The sequence below is a fragment of the Coregonus clupeaformis genome, chromosome 27 (assembly GCF_020615455.1).
Source record: "Coregonus clupeaformis isolate EN_2021a chromosome 27, ASM2061545v1, whole genome shotgun sequence".
NCBI lineage: Eukaryota > Metazoa > Chordata > Actinopteri > Salmoniformes > Salmonidae > Coregonus > Coregonus clupeaformis.
Genome location: NC_059218.1, coordinates 39,885,734 through 39,903,058, shown reverse-complemented (window position 1 = coordinate 39,903,058; position 17,325 = coordinate 39,885,734). Strand labels below are relative to the sequence as shown.

The window sequence follows — 17,325 nt, the reverse complement described above, 5'->3', positions numbered from 1 at the left end:
CTCTTGTGACTATTGTGGTTGTATTACCATAGTTTTTACACTGATATGAGAGCTTTGCAACACATCGTAAACACAAACACACTTCAATGTTGTGTGTAATGTAGTATGTGTTGTTGGAAGAATAATTCTTATTGGAAGGAGAAGCTAGACAATGATTACAACTGATCTGTCTGTGTGGACACAATGAAGGAGTTTGGATTAGTGCTAGCAGTAACACTTTACTTGACAACCAGTGTCATAACCATGACCTTCCCTAAACTGGTGCCACAAAGTTGGACGCACAGAATCGTCTAGAATGTCATTGTATGCTGTAGCGTTAAGATTTGCCTTCACTGGAACTAAGGGGCCTAGCCCGAACCATGAAAAACAGCCCCAGACCATTATTCCTTCTCCACCAAACTTTACAGTTGGCACTATGCATTTGGGCAGGTAGTGTTCTCCTGGCATCCGCCAAACCCAGATTCGTCCGTCGTACTGCCAGATGTTGAAGCGTGATTCATCACTCCAGAGAATGCATTTCCACTGCTCCAGTCCAATGGCGGCAAGCTTTACACCACTCCAGCTGATGCTTGTCATTGCGCGTGGTGATCTTAGGCTTGTGTGCGGCTGCTCGGCTATGGAAACCAATTTCATGAAGCTCTCGACGAACTGTTCTTGTGCTGACGTTGCTTCCAGAGGCATTTTGGAACTCGGTAGTGAGTGTTGCAACCAAGGGCAGCACTCGGCGGTCCCGTTCTGTGAGCTTGTGTGGCCTACCACTACGCGGCTGAGCCGTTGTTGCTCCTAGACTTTCCACTTCACAATAACAGCACTTACAGTTCATCGGGCAGCTCTAGCAGGGCAGAAATTTGACGAACTGACTTGTTGGAAAGGTGGCATCCTCTGACGGTGCCATGTTGAAAGTCACTGAGCTCTTCACTAAGGCCATTCTACTGCCAATGTTTTTCCTATGGAGTGGCTGTGTGCTCGATTTTATACACCTGTCAGCAATGGGTGTGGCTGAAATAGCCGAATCCACTAATTTGAAGGGGTGTCCACATACTTTTGTATATATAGTGTATATTGCGTTATTTTATGACACCTACAAAAGTGTCAAAACCCAAATTAGTTTTTCCCTGCCAAGAAGTTTCCTTTTGTTTTACAGTTTGTTTTTCTTAAATGCTTTGTTGTTGTTGTAATGAATTCTTTACAGTCATGTTTTTTTAATCATATTTTAAATAACTTGTAGAAAGTACACTTTATGAAACTGTCTAGAAGCATTATGACCATCATAATCATATAAGCCAGATAGGCCTATCACATACAGGCCCTTATATCAGTCATCAGTCACAAAGAGGGTGTCTTGTACTGTTCCTGAAATCAATGTGTGCGCAATTACAATGATAATTTAATATGGTAAATAAAAAATATATATATCATAAACATACTATTGACACGTAGGCTATGGTGTAATGGAATGTTTTGCCTTGTGTGGTAGGTTTTGTGGGTTTTGACACTGTTATGTAGGTGTCATAACCAGCCATAAAATAACAAAATATATGTCACAACAGGTCTAAATATATGTGTCATGACAGTGTTATGACCATATTATAACAGGTTATGACACGTTATGTCAGCTACTGTGACATGGCTATGACTGTCATAACGTGTAATGACGCTGGGTGTCAAATAAAGTGTTACCGTGCTAGCAAAGCAATTCAAGCAGAAAGGGACTGGCAACCAACTGTTTATTATAGAAGTCTATGCTGCCAACTCAGAGGTAACTGGTAGTCATGGAAATGGTCGCAGTACATACATTTTTTGCATGATGGGAGCTCTGCATTTTATGGATGTGGTGACATCTGTGTTATTTGGCTAAATGCCAGACTCAAAAGTATATTGTGTTGCTCTTTATATGATATAAAACATTGTTCAAGTGTTTTGGTTAAAGTATAAGCATAAATCACTATTTTCATGTGTGTGTGTGTGTGCGTCCACGTGCAGATGCCTGTCTATTGTCTCTGTCTGAGCCGTTGGGCTTACGTGTTCCAAACCACTATGTTAAGGCAGGCCCAACATTCTTGCCAACTAACAACAGGGTTTAGTAGAGAGCTGGTGGGCTCCTGCCTAATGTCCCAGTGACTCAGTCCTGCGTGTCTGTGGAGGGTGCTAATAGGAGTGCCAGCCCAGGGCCACAGTCTCCCACAACCCCCTGGGAGTGCCAGCCCAGGGCCACAGTCTCCCACAACCCCCTGGGAGTGCCAGCCCAGGGCCACAGTCTCCCACAACCCCCTGTGAGTGCCAGGCCCAGGGCCACAGTCTCCCACAACCCCCTGGGAGTGCCAGCCCAGGGCCACAGTCTCCCACAACCCCCTGGGAGTGCCAGGCCCAGGGCCACAGTCTCCAACAACCCCCTGGGAGTGCCAGCCCAGGGCCACAGTCTCCAACAACTCCCTGGGAGTGCCAGCCCAGGGCCACAGTCTCCTACAGCCCCCTTGGAGTGCCAGGCTCTGGGCCACAGTTTCCTACAGCCCCCTGGGAGTGCCAGGCTCTGAGCCACAGTCTCTCACTGACCTTAACCCCCAAACCTAGCTCTGTTTCCCAGGCTTCCTTACATTCAAGTGATAAATGAGACTTGGAAGACATGGCGCGACCTTAGCTTCAGACCTGCTATACAACCTGAAGTCAACAGGGCTCCACAATAATAACCACTGTATTTGTCTCATAGTTCACTCTGGTTTGAGGTAATATATTGGAGAAGCTATAGCCCTCAGTGACAGCAACAGTTATAGTTTCAGGTGGAATTTAGCCTTTTCGTAAATGATGGTTTAGCCTGGAAGTTGTATTAACACCTTAGTTCTGATAGTAATATAATCATGGTTTAAAACAATAACTTTCAGCTAGAGAAAGAGTTGCTCAGTTGCTGAATGGTGTGGTGTTCTGCAATGGGACATTGTCTTATGTGAGTTAATGTAATGTTGTGTCGAGAAAACGTTGCTAATTAGGCTGTGAGACCAAGGAAATCCGCTGACACTGTACTTTGATTATAAAGGTTTATTCATAACAAAGGATTACAGCTTCAATTTATGGATGTCTGCAGACACCCGGAGAACAGCCGACCCAAATTCAAATATGCTATTCTCACCGTCCTTTGTCCCAAACCATAGTATATATCCTATGTAATCTGATATGGGTGTTTTCCCCTACAGACCACTCCCAGGAGTCCACACAACAGACTTCCTCTGCTTTAGGGTGCCCCTCTAAAACTGCTCCCCAGATGCTCCCTGGGCCAAATCAACATTCTCTCAGATACCATTTGAAAACGTTAGCAAAGTCATAATTCCTACGATACTACAGTAATGTTAGTGATTGAGCTTCAGAGACAGGTCGTTGAGACCTGAGTTTTGTGGCGAGGCCTTGTTTGTTATTGTGGCTTTATGTGCAATAGATATTTGGAAATGACTTCCTCAGAAAAATAGTAGTTCACCATTTGTTATGCTTTTGTCTAGAGTTTTCTCAACAATAAAGTTGGTATTAGGTAGGGGTAGTGCATTGATGTATCAGTATGAATGCCTCTTTGGTCTAAATCTGTTTCTTGTTCATTTCCTTAAGAATTCTTGCTGTTATGCTCTTCACCCCTGTCATGCACAAGACATAGACTCCATATTATCATTCTTTCCAGAGTTCTTGGGCATTTTGTAGCACCAATTATTCAATTTAGAAGTAAATAAAACATGATGATCATTATGATCGATCATATGATGAGTTGATCTATCATTCTCAAGTATCAGTTTAACACAAGTTATTTCATTTTTATTAATTTACTGGTAATACAGTGAGGTTTTACGAGTGTGGTCAATGCCTTTCTCTTAGGAAGAAGGATAAACGGTGAATGATTGTATGATGTTATCCCATCCTAAATCACCAGGAGGCAGGGTAAAGGTATTACTGTAAAGCTAACATCTAGAGTGGTTCAGAAAAACGCACCCCCTCTCCTTTTCCCAGCATTCCCTTTCCACACACTGTTGGTTGAGAGTGTCTGCTGCAGGAATGCTCTGCTGTCAGCTGTCCCCTGGTATCCTATGGCTACCCGATATAGCCTTCTTCAACCCCACCCCCTTCTCCTCCTTTCTCCTCCTTAGCCCCCCTCCCCCACCCAGTCTAAATTTGGTCATCTATGGCAGTAGAGGTTGATTTGAGGGGTGGGCACCTGCTGCGAAAGAGTCTCCTCTTCTAGCCTTACTTACATCAAATTACATTGGGCCTGAACATTCTTAAATCTCTCTCTCTCCATTTCACCCTCTTTCCCTCTCACTATCTCTCATGCCGCTCCAGTTGATGGAAAACTGCAGCACACTGTCACGTATACTCCCTCTCCGGCGTTCGAGGTCGCCAGTCTGCTCATTATTACGCACACCTGTCACCATCGTTACGCGCACCTGCGCCTCATGAGACTCACCTGGACTCCATCACCTTCCTGATTACCTCCCCTATATCTGTCACTCCCTTCCCCAGGCGTTATTGATTCTGTTCCTGTGTTTATGCGTAGACGTTACTGCTATGTTGTCTCGTTCTATGTTTGTTGTTTTATTAAACGTTTCACCTGCACCTGCTTCTCGACTCACAGCGTCTTCGTTACACACACGCTGAGTTTTTAAGCATATACATAAATACAAACAGATTGATCCTCACAACCTTCAACAGCTTCACCATGGGTTCAGTCCTTCCCTCAGACTCTCCTCTCTCTAGGTTCAGTCCTTCCCTCAGACTCTCCTCTCTCTAGGTTCAGTCCTTCCCTCAGACTCTCCTCTCTCTAGGTTCAGTCCTTCCCTCAGACTCTCCTCTCTCTAGGTTCTTCCCTCAGACTGTCCTCTCTCTAGGTTCAGTCCTTCCTTCAGACTGTCCTCTCTAGGTTCAGTCCTTCCTTCAGACTGTCCTCTCTCAAGGTTCTTCCCTCTCAAAGTTCTTCTGACAGACATCTTCCGGACTTTATAGCGTTCCCAGAAAGCATGGATTATTGAGTCATTATTATTTTACACTTAAGACATGACTGCTGTGGTGCTGTGGAATTTGTGAATTTTGTCTCTTGTATAATAAATGCTATACATAAACTTATACTGGATTAAGCGTACATTTTCATTAACTGTAATTTCATTAGCTATACTCCAACATTCCCTCCATCTTGTGCCAACATCAGTTCTTTTTAAGTCTTGGTTCCAATAGTTAATATTTTTTTCTAAGAGATTGTCAGTTGGATATGCTCTCTGCTAGGTTTTGTATATCTTCCCTATCATATGAACAACATCCTTTTTTGACTCAAAGAAGATTCCCTCAAGGTTGCTCTGATGTCCCAAAAGATTTAAAATCCAAATGTCGTGATATGTAACTTTTAAGTTGCATGTATTTGAAACTATCTACATTTGTCAGTCCAAAATTACTTTTTAATTCTGTCATGGAAATACATGTATTTCCTGTTACCAAGTCAATTACCAGTTGTATGCCTTTAGTTTTCCATGTGGATCAATATATCGGTGAATTCTGAAAAGCTATCCAAGGATTGATCCATAAGGTTGTGTTTTTAGGGAGTGATATTGGTTCTTGTATAATACATTTCATTTTCTTGCATATTGTTATAGTGTTCTTAACTATGAAGTTGTTTTATTGTCTTAACCAAATAAGAGAAAACATTTCTAAATATTTCTCTGCATATCTTTGGCAATCTTTTTTTACTTTTTCTTCGCATTTTAGATATTGTGAACACTCCAAAGCCCAATGAGAAAGCCATCATGACCTATGTGTCCTGCTTCTATCATGCCTTTGCTGGAGCAGAGCAGGTGAGGCTTCCCTACTGACCACCATTCTACATAGCCTTTCCCCTTAGAGATCCAGCCTGGACATCCTGTCTGACCTCTGTTCTTGTGTCCTAGGCCGAGACAGCTGCCAATAGGTTCTGCAAGATGCTGGCTGTGAACCAGGAGAACGAGAAGCTGATGGAGTAGTATGTCAGTTTAGTTTGACCTGTTCTTGGTCCATTCCAAATAATGTCTCTGTGTTACGATGGCTTCAGTGCATATATATCTGTACTCCCCCCTCCACATAGCTGCTGGAGTGGATCCGTTGCACCATCCCCTGGCTGGAGAACCGTGTGGCGGAGCAGACCATGCGCGCCATGCAGCAGAAGCTGGAGGACTTCCGTGACTACCGTCGCGTCCACAAGCCCCCCAAGGTCCAGGAGAAGTGTCAGCTGGAGATCAACTTTAACACCCTGCAGACCAAGCTGAGGCTGAGCAACAGGCCCGCCTTCATGCCTTCTGAGGGAAAGATGGTCTCGGTACGTCCCCCACAGTCACCCCCCACACCACTTTCATTGATTCTGACTTTCACTCTCATTACCATCATCTGGTCAAGTCTGTTATGTTCTCTGTTCACTGAGCCCCTGGTTTCTCTTGGACCTCTGTCTCCTCTCAGGACATTGCCAATGCCTGGAAGGGTTTGGAGCAGGTAGAGAAGGGTTATGAGGAGTGGCTGCTCACTGAGATCAGATGCCTGGAGAGACTAGACCACCTGGCGGAGAAGTTCAAACAGAAGTGTTCCCTGCATGAGTTCTGGACCTCAGGTGTGGGAAGTGGGGATGGAGACTCTCAATTATCTAAAATCAAGTGGAGGGTTTGTTTTAAGAAGGTTGTAAAAACCCTGCTCTAAACTTTGTGTAATAGTCAGTGTGTGTCTCTGTGGCCTTCAGGTAAGGTGGAGCTGCTCTCCATGAAGGACTATGAGTCTGCCTCTCTGATGGAGATCAGGGCTCTGATGAGGAAACACGAGGCGTTTGAGTCTGACCTGGCAGCACACCAGGACAGAGTGGAGCAGATCGCTGCCATCGCCCAGGTGCTCAAGTAAGGAGAAATGGAGAGAGAGCGAAAGAAAGAGAGAGACAGAGAAAGAAAGTAACTAGATGGAGAGTGACAGAGACTGAAAGACTGATCTAATGATAAAGATAGATAAAATGAAAGCGAGAGTGAGAAATAGAAGAGAATCACCCTTCTTTCTTTTGGTCTAAAATTACTCTGAGGGAATGCTATCTCCAATCTCATATTCTTCATGTCCTAGTGAGCTGGACTATCATGATGCTGTCACCATCAACACCCGCTGCCAGGTCATATGTGACCAGTGGGACAATCTGGGCACTCTGACCCAGAAGAGGAGAGACTCACTGGAGGTACCCTGGAGACAGACAGACATGACCCTATTTCAAACCTCCACATAACACTGTGACTTCCTGACCTCTACATAACTTACCCTACTTACAGAAATAGGCTTCAGATGTTATGTCCTTTTATTCAGCTTCCATACAAGTCCATAGTTTCCAGTTGATAACACTAAATGTATGTTTTTTCAGCGTGTGGAGAAGCTGTGGGAGACCATTGACCAGCTGTACCTGGAGTTTGCCAAGAGAGCAGCCCCCTTCAACAACTGGATGGATAGCTAGTGGGGAGGGTAGCTAGGGGGGAGTGTAGCTAGTGGGGAGGGTAGCTAGGGGGGAGTGTAGCTAGGGAGAGGGTAGCTAGGGGGGAGGGTAGCTAGGGAGAGGGTAGCTAGGGGGGAGTGTAGCTAGGTAGAGGGTAGCTATTGGGGAGGGTAGCTAGTTTGTGATATCCTCATTACATTCATTTATTATTCCTTCCTCCACTTTCTCCACTTCATAATTCTCTGTGCTCCTCCTCTTTATTCACTGCTGCTTCTTTTCCTGGCTGATCCTATTCTTCCTTTCTCCTCCTCCTCCTCCTCCTCCTCCTCCTCCTCCTCCTCCTCCCTCCTCCTCCTCCTCCTCCTCCTCCTCAGAGTCTGATTACAGCCCACGACCAGTTCAAGGCCACCCTACCGAAAGCTGATAAGGAGCGCATGGCCACCATGGGCATCCAGAGTGAGATTGTGAAGATCGCTCAGACCTACGGCATCAAGCTGTCAGGAATTAACCTCTACACCGTCCTCTCCCCCCAGAACATCACCAACAAGTGGGATGCTGTGAGTACATGTTCATCTCTTTGATATTGTCTACTCAGGGAGTGTGATGACCCCTCTCGTTCTAAGGCTGAGCATTGAACAACTCAATGGAACAATGCTTTGGTTATCATTCAGTCTTTAACACTAATCCATCAGGATACATCAAGCTCCAGGTCCAGTCATCAACTTTGTACCTCCTTTGTTAAACTTTGTAGAGTTTTGATCAGCTTTGCCCGTCCTTTATCTGTGGTGTGCAGGTGAAACACCTGGTGCCCCTCAGGGACCAGATGCTGCAGGAGGAGGTGGCCAGGCAGCAGTCCAACGAGAGGCTGAGGCGCCAGTTTGCTGCCCAGGCCAACATCATTGGACCCTGTATTCAGACCAGGATGGAGGTACAGTAACGCCCGACAACTCCCACTCAAACTCACTCTTCATTAGATTATCCCAGAGCTGTTTATAACTGTTCAAGCATATCCTCTCAAGACAAAGTAAATTAATCCTGGTATTAACACAACTTTTATGTGATGTGTATACATGTTTTTATTGATTCTATGGAACCCAGGGCTCCCTGGAAAAAAGTGGCAATTCTTAATGAGTGGATTATCCTGGCTAAATAAATACAATTAAATGAATGAATGGTGGTCCTCTGTAGCTTTGATGGTTGAGCATGGCATTTGCAACACCAGGATAGTGGGTTTGATTCCGGGGACGTAAAATGACTATTGCTTTGGATAAAAGTGTCTGCTAAATAGCATATATTACATTATATTATTGATGAACTGTCATTGTACTCTGTATATGTCCCACTAACACAACACCTCTCTCCTCCTGTAGGAGATCAGCCATGTGTCTGTGGACATCGCCGGCTCCCTGGAGGAACAGATGAGAAACCTGAAGCAGTACGAGCAGAACATCATCAACTACAGGTGTAACATCTACAAGCTGGAGGGAGATCACCAGCTTAGCCAGGAAGGACTCATCTTCGACAAGCACACCAACTATACCATGGAGGTACTGCCACAGGCTTCCTCTCTCTCTCTCTCTCTCTCTCTGTCTTTCTCCCTGTATCTCTCTCTCTCTCTCTCTCTCTCTCTCTCTCTCTCTCTCTCTCTCTCTCTCACGCTCTCTCTCTCTCCCTGTATCTCTGTCTCTCTCTCTCTCTCTCTCTCTCTCTCTCTCTCTCTCTCTCTCTCTCTCTCTCACTCTCTCTCACGCTCTGTCTTTCTCCCTGTATCTCTGTCTTTCTCTCTCTCTCTCTCTCTCTCTCTCTCTCTCTCTCTCTCTCTCTCTCTCTCTCTCTCTCTCTCTCTCTCTCTCTCTCTCTCTCTCTCTCTCTCTCTCTCTCTCTCTCTCTCTCTCTCTCTCTCTCTCTCTCTCTCTCTCTCTCTCTCTCTCTCTCTCTCTCTCTCTCTCTCTCTCTCTCTCTCTCTCTCTCTCTCTCTCTCTCTCTCACACTCTCTCTCACACTCTCTCTCTCTCACACTCTCTCTCACACTCTGTCTTTCTCCCTGTATCTCTCTCTGTCTTTCTCTATCTCTCTCTCTCCCTCTCTCTCCGTCTTTCGCTCTCTCTGTGGCTTTCTCTCTCTGTCTGTCTGTACGGTCTTCCGATTCTCCTCTCTCCTCCTCTCAGCATGTGCGTGTGGGCTGGGAGCAGCTCCTGACCACCATCGCCCGCACCATCAACGAGGTGGAGAACCAGATCCTGACCCGCGACGCCAAGGGAATCAGCCAGGAGCAGCTCAACAAGTTCAGAGCCTCCTTCAACCACTTTTACAGGGTAATACGGACCTTGAGCTTGCCTGTCAAAGTCATATTTAATATCTTTCCGTCCTTGTGGCTTAGTGATCTTTGTTTTTCCTTTGTAGAAGAGAAATGGCATGATGGATCCAGATGACCTCCGTGCCTGTCTCATCTCCATGGGCTATGATCTGGTGAGGGGGACTGCTTCAGGACCCAGTCATTTGGGGCAATGGACATGCGTTGGTTTCTGTATTTGAGTAATTATTTGTTGTACTCAAATAACCCTGTCTTCCTTTTGCTCTCACTCTCTCTCTGTGTGGCCCTCAGGGTGAGGTAGAGTTTGCCCGCATCATGATGCTGGTGGATTCCAACAACAGGTGTGGTCACCTTCCAGGCCTTCATCGACTTCATGACCCGCGAGACAGATACCGCCGACCAGGTCATGGCCTCCTTCAAGATCCTGGCCTCCGACAAGGTGAGTTGGGCAGAACCATTAAATCAAATCAAATCAAATCAAATGTTATTGGTCACATGTGCCGAATACAACAGGTGCAGACATTACAGTGAAATGCTCACTTACAGCCCTTAACCAACAGTGCATTTATTTTTTACAAAAAAAGTAAAAATAAAACAACAACAACAAAAAGTGTTGAGAAAAAAAAGAGCAGAAGTAAAATAAAATAACAGTAGGGAGGCTATATATATACTGTGATGTCACGAGAGGCTGTGTCCTGGAGGGACGTTACATCCCCCTGAGGTGGCTGCAAACCCAGACAGCTATGGCTCCATCTGCTGGTATGGTCGGGAACTCCACCCCTCTATGGCCAATCTTCCCACGCAGCTGAAACAAATGAGGAGCTGATGAGCTGAAGGTTTGGGAAGGGAAGAGACACACTGAGGGAGTGTGTGGGGGGGTGAAGAGACACAGTCTCCAACCTGGGCTCTCTGGAGGACAAGAGTGCTGCACGTCCACTTCCATGAGGAATATAAGGATTTGGAGATACTTACCTTTGGGAAATACTCACCTTTGGATATATGCACCTGTGGAAATACGTGAGAGACATTTGGAAGGACTTTTTGCTGGGTTGGCCACTAGCTGCAACGTGGACTACAGTAAGGCTGGGGAAAAGTTATCTGAGCGAGTGAGAATTATGATTCTGGATGTGGAAGAGACATCCCTGAACTGTTAACCCTTAAAGAGCCACAAGAGAACAGAATTTTGTTATATTTTCGTTAATTTCCCAAGACCTATAATAAAATCCTTGTTTTGTTTGAACCTTGTCTCCTTGCACTACTTGAGCAATCCCGCTGAAAGCTGTGTAGCCTCTCGTGACGTCACAGATGGTGGTGAATACGGGCACGCTCAAGCGTTAATAGTGCATGTCAGAGGAGGATACCGAAGGTTTGATCACCCAGTTTTCCAAGTTGGCCGTAGGCTCCCCGCCGACTGAAATGGAGGACATATTTAAAGCCCTTGTTGCTGGCCAGCAAGCCCAGATGCAATCAAACGTGGCTCTCTTGGAGGAGCAAAAGAAAGCCAACCTTCTGAAGGCAGAGGAATTGCAGTTGCAGAGACAGAGGGTTGTCCAAAATACCCGCCCAATAAAGGCAAGTGACTTTATATCTAAGATGGGAGCTACCGATGACATTGAGGCATACCTGCATGCATTTGAGGCCACGGCCACTAGGGAAGCCTGGCCCAAGCAACAGTGGGTTGGTCTGTTAGCCCCCTTTCTAACCGGGGAATCGCTGAATGCTGTCCGGGACCTGGGCCCTGACCAGGTTACTGACTATGATGCCCTGAAGTCTGAGATCCTCAGCAGATATGGACTCACAAAGTTTGGTATGGCCCAGCGCTTTCACGGCTGGACCTTCCAACCAGACCAACCTCCTCGGGCGCAGATGCATGAACTTGTCCGAATCGCAAGGAAATGGCTGGATCCGCAGAGGAATACAGCAGCGGCGGTGGTGGAGGCCGTTGTGGTGGATCGTTACCTACGCGCCCTGCCTTATGAGGCAAAACGGTTCATCAGTCAACAGGCCTTGACCACGGCTGATCTGACCGTGGAAGCTGTGGAAAAGTACCAGGCCACAGCGGAGATGCTGAATGCTTCCCGAAAAGACCCCAGGAGTGCGGCCCCACCACAAATGGGAAGAACCCGTCCAAAGGACCCCAAGGTCTCGAACCCAGCCACGTCAGGACTTATCCCGGCTCCAGGGGGAGCCAGAAACCAGGCGGGTCCAAGAAGAGTACACCAGGAGGGGGAAACTCGACAGTGTTACCGGTGTGGGGAGATGGGACATATCTCCTGGCAGTGTGGGAAACCAGCCGATGAACCTATGCCCACTGCGAGTCCTCCAGCTCAGCACCCACACACCGTTTTGCCTCGCTCTTGGGAGTCGTAGATGGCGGCCCAGATCGACCCCCACCTGCCCGGTAACTGTGAATCACCATGATGTGGAGGCCTTACTGGATTCTGGTAGCCGGGCCACCCTGGTGCGTAAGGATTTGGTGGGCCCAACGTGTCTGACCCCGGGGAAAGTCCTCCCAGTTTCCTGTGTCCATGGGGACACCAGAGAATACCCCATTACTGAACTTACAATGACCAGCACACGGGGAACCATACACACGACGGCGGGGGTGGTTGATTCCCTCCCCGTCCCTGTCCTAATTGGACGAGACTGCCCAGCCTTTTACCCACTCTGGAGAGAGTCTCAGGAGAGGATAACCCGAGTACCTCGGAAACGGAGAGGCAAGACTCATCCTGGGAAGGCTCCGGTGCAATCCTCCGAGTTACTCACTCCCGCCCCGGGCTCTGATAGGGATGGCAGGTGCCCAGACCGACACCGAGACTGGTCCGGATACGGAGAAGAGAACGCAGCCCAGGAAAGTGCTCCGTTCTCCAGTGAAGAAGACGTCCCAGGCACCCAAGAGCTTCCCCCTCTCACAGGCCAGTATGGTACGGCTCAATTACAAGATCCTACTCTTGCAAATGCCTTAAGAAATGTGCAGGTATTAGAAGGTGTAGTGTTAGGTGATAAGACAAACCCTACTTACCCCCATTTCGCAGTAAACCGGGGGTTAGTATATCAGATAGTCAAGAAAAATGATGAAGTGCATGAACAGCTCCTCGTGCCACAGCCCTATCGGGCCACAGTACTCAACCTAGCACACACACACCCGCTAGGGGCCCACTTGGGGGTAGAGAAGACTAAGGAAAGAATCATGCAACGTTTCTTTTGGCCAGGAGTACACAAAGAGATAGAGAACTACTGCCGTAGTTGCCCTGAGTGTCAGCAGGTTGCGCCAAAGCCCACATATAGAAACCCGCTCATTCCCTTGCCCATTATCGAAACTCCTTTTGAGAGGATTGGATTAGACATAGTCGGGCCCTTACCGAAAAGTTCCAGGGGACATCAATACATTCTGGTCATTCTGGACTATGCATCCCGGTACCCGGAGGCCATTCCGCTGAGGAAGGCTACATCCAGACAAATCGCCAAGGAGCTGTTCCGTCTCTCAACTAGTCTGGGAATCCCAAAAGAGATATTGACGGACCAAGGGACTCCATTCATGTCCAGAGTGATGAAAGAACTCTGTGCTTTACTGAAAATCAAACAGCTGAGAACCTCGGTCTACCACCCCCAGACAGATGGCCTAGTCGAACGTTTTAACAAAACACTAAAATCCATGCTGCGGAAAGCGGTAGGGGAAGATGGGCGCAACTGGGATCAGCTGTTACCCTACATATTATTTGCGGTGAGAGAGGTACCTCAGTCTTCTACTGGTTTTTCACCCTTTGAGCTCTTGCTTTCCTACAGACCCAGAGGACTGCTCGACATCGCCAAGGAGGCCTGGGAGGAGCAGCCATGCCAACAGCGGACACTGATCGACCATGTCGGGGCTATGAGGGAGAGAATGAAGGCCATCTATCCCATGATGCGGGAACACCTGGAGGCCAGTCAGCGGCAACAGCAAGCCTCCTACAACAGATCTGCTCAACCCAGGGAGTTTAAGCCGGGGGACAGAGTGCTGGTCCTGGTGCCAACCGTTGAGTGTAAATTCCTGGCAACCTGGCAAGGACCATATGAGGTCATTGAACGCATGGGAGAAGTAAACTACAAGGTGAGGCAACCAGATAAAAAGGAAAACTGAGCAGATTTATCATGTTAACCTTTTAAAGAAGTGGCACGCCAGAGAGGCGCTGTTCAGCTGTCTACCCCCACAGAGACCAAGGAACCGGCGCGAGAAGAGGTTCAGCTGGGTCCAAATCTGTCCCCACATCAACGACAGATGGCCCTGGAACTCGTGGAGCAGAACCAGGATGTCTTCTCCTCCCTTCCCGGTCACACAGAGGTGGTCCAACATGAGATCCGCACCATGCCTGGCCGAACGGTAAACCAGCGCCCGTACCGCGTGCCAGAGGCTCGTAAAGTGGTTATACAGAAGGAGGTAAGGAAGATGCGGGAGTTGGGAGTAATCGAAGAGTCCCACAGTGCCTGGGCAAGTCCCATCGTACTAGTTCCCAAGCCAGACGGTTCAGTACGATTTTGTAATGACTATCGAAAGTTGAATGAAGTGGCTGAATTTGATGCATACCCAATGCCTCGTGTCGATGATTTAATAGACTCCTTGGGGCAGGCTCGTTTCCTAACCACTCTTGATCTCACAAAAGGCTACTGGCAGGTGCCCCTGACCCCGGCGTCGAAGGAGAAGACAGCCTTTGCCACCCTGGAGGGGCTCTACCAGTATACCCGACTTCCGTTTGGTCTCCACGGGGCACCTACCACGTTCCAACGCCTGATGGATCGAGTCCTTGCGCCCCACAAGAGGTACGCAGCGGCTTATTTGGATGATGTTGTTATACAAAGTCCGGATTGGGCCAGCCACATACCCCGGGTACAAGCGGTGCTGGATTCGCTCAGGGAAGCAGGGCTCACGGCAAACCCGAAGAAGTGCAAGCTGGCCTTCAGTGAGACAAACTACCTGGGGTACACCATTGGGCGGGGGTTGGTCAAACCACAGGAAGCCAAACTGCGGGCCATACAGGACTGGCCGCAGCCCATCACCAAGAAGCAAGTAAGGTCATTTTTGGGCCTCGCTGGCTACTATAGACGCTTTATTGCAGATTTTGCTACCATAGCTGCACCGTTGACGGAGCTGACGACCAAACGCCACTCACGAATGGTGAAGTGGAACCCTGCGGCGGAGGCGGCTTTCCTCAACCTGAAGCGAGCACTCTGCTCCAGTCCGATCCTGGTAGCACCAGACTTCAAGAAGGAATTCATTGTCCAAGCGGATGCTTCGGAGGTGGGTCTGGGTGCTGTCCTCACCCAGGCACATGACGGTGAAGAACATCCCATTCTCTACCTAAGCAGAAAGTTACTTCCAAGAGAGAAGAACTATTCAACGGTGGAGAAAGAATGTCTGGCTGTAGTCTGGGCCCTGGAGTCCCTTCGGTTCTATCTCCTGGGCCGACGTTTCATGGTGGTATCTGATCACGCCCCTCTGCAGTGGATGGCCAAGAACAAGGAATCAAACAGTAGAGTAACCAGATGGTTTTTGAGCTTGCAACCGTTTAACTTTTCTGTTGTCCACAGGGCTGGCAAGCACCACGGCAATGCGGACGCCCTCTCCCGGCGTGATGCCTTCTTCGCTGCCTTTACCCGACGAGGACGTCGGTCCCGAGGAGGGGGGATGTGTGATGTCACGAGAGGCTGTGTCCTGGAGGGACGTTACATCCCCCTGAGGTGGCTGCAAACCCAGACAGCTATGGCTCCATCTGCTGGTATGGTCGGGAACTCCACCCCTCTATGGCCAATCTTCCCACGCAGCTGAAACAAATGAGGAGCTGATGAGCTGAAGGTTTGGGAAGGGAAGAGACACACTGAGGGAGTGTGGGGGGGTGAAGAGACACAGTCTCCAACCTGGGCTCTCTGGAGGACAAGAGTGCTGCACGTCCACTTCCATGAGGAATATAAGGATTTGGAGATACTTACCTTTGGGAAATACTCACCTTTGGATATATGCACCTGTGGAAATACGTGAGAGACATTTGGAAGGACTTTTTTGCTGGGTTGGCCACTAGCTGCAACGTGGACTACAGTAAGGCTGGGGAAAAGTTATCTGAGCGAGTGAGAATTATGATTCTGGATGTGGAAGAGACATCCCTGAACTGTTAACCCTTAAAGAGCCACAAGAGAACAGAATTTTGTTATATTTTCGTTAATTTCCCAAGACCTATAATAAAATCCTTGTTTTGTTTGAACCTTGTCTCCTTGCACTACTTGAGCAATCCCGCTGAAAGCTGTGTAGCCTCTCGTGACGTCACAATACATGGGGGTACCGTTGCAGAGTCAATGTGCGGGGGCACCGGCTAGTTGAGGTAGTTGAGGTAATATGTACATGTGGGTAGAGTTAAAGTGACTATGCATAAATAATTAACAGAGTAGCAGCAGCGTAAAAAGGATGGGGTGGGGGCAGTGCAAATAGTCCGGGTAGCCATGATTAGCTGTTCAGGAGTCTTATGGCTTGGGGGTAGAAGCTGTTGAGAAGTCTTTTGGACCTAGACTTGGCACTCCGGTACCGCTTGCCGTGCGGTAGCAGAGAGAACAGTCTATGACTAGGGTGGCTGGAGTCTTTGACAATTTTGAGGGCCTTCCTCTGACACCGCCTGGTATAGAGGTCCTGGATGGCAGGAAGCTTGGCCCCAGTGATGTACTGGGCCGTACGCACTACCCTCTGTAGTGCCTTGTGGTCGGAGGCCAAGCAGTTGCCATACCAGGCGGTGATGCAACCAGTCAGGATGCTCTCGATGGTGCAGCTGTAGAATTTTTTGAGGATCTGAGGACCCATGCCAAATCTTTTCAGTCTCCTGAGGGGGAATAGGCTTTGTCGTGCCCTCTTCACGACTGTCTTGGTGTGTTTGGACCACATGAAGTAACAGTTCATTTCAACCATTGATTTAGGTTGTTTTGTAATGTCCGTGTTGTGACCCCTGATGACCTTTGTTGACCTGTGTCCTCCCCTCCCAGAGATACATCACAGTGGAAGAACTGCGCAGGGAGCTGCCCCCAGAGCAGGCAGACTACTGCGTCAGCCGCATGACCAGGTACTTTGGCAGCGACGCGCCCCCAGGCGCCCTGGACTACATCTCCTTCTCCAGTGCCCTGTACGGAGAGAGCAACTTATAAACACAACCCAGACACCCTCCTGTCCATACCCACATACAGAACACACACACGTCCCCCCAAAAATCCCAACCCACCCAACTCTAAGACCACCCGCACAACTCACTGGGAGGCTTTTCTCTGATCCCCTGGACTTCATTCATAAGACCTCCTGTAGCTCAGTTGGTAGAGCATGGTGCTTGCAACGCAAGGGTTGTGGGTTCGTTTCCCACGGGGGAACATTTATGCGCTCACTAACTGTAAGGCGCTCTGGATAAGAGCGTCTGCTAAATGACTAAAATGTAAAAATTGGTGACCTTGTCTGGTCAACTCAACCAAGAACTCAGGCAAATATGAACTTTCACAATATAAGGATTCCTGTATGCATCACTGTCTGCAGTTTATGATTTGCAATGTTTGACCCAACAAGGCC

At 48.1% G+C, this 17,325-nt stretch overlaps 1 pseudogene; it reads left to right on the top strand.

The window, feature by feature from the left end:
* The first annotated feature begins 5,765 nt into the window (after nt 1-5,765).
* Nucleotides 5,766-17,003, top strand: LOC121541382 (annotated as a pseudogene).
* Nucleotides 17,004-17,325: the final 322 nt, after the last annotated feature.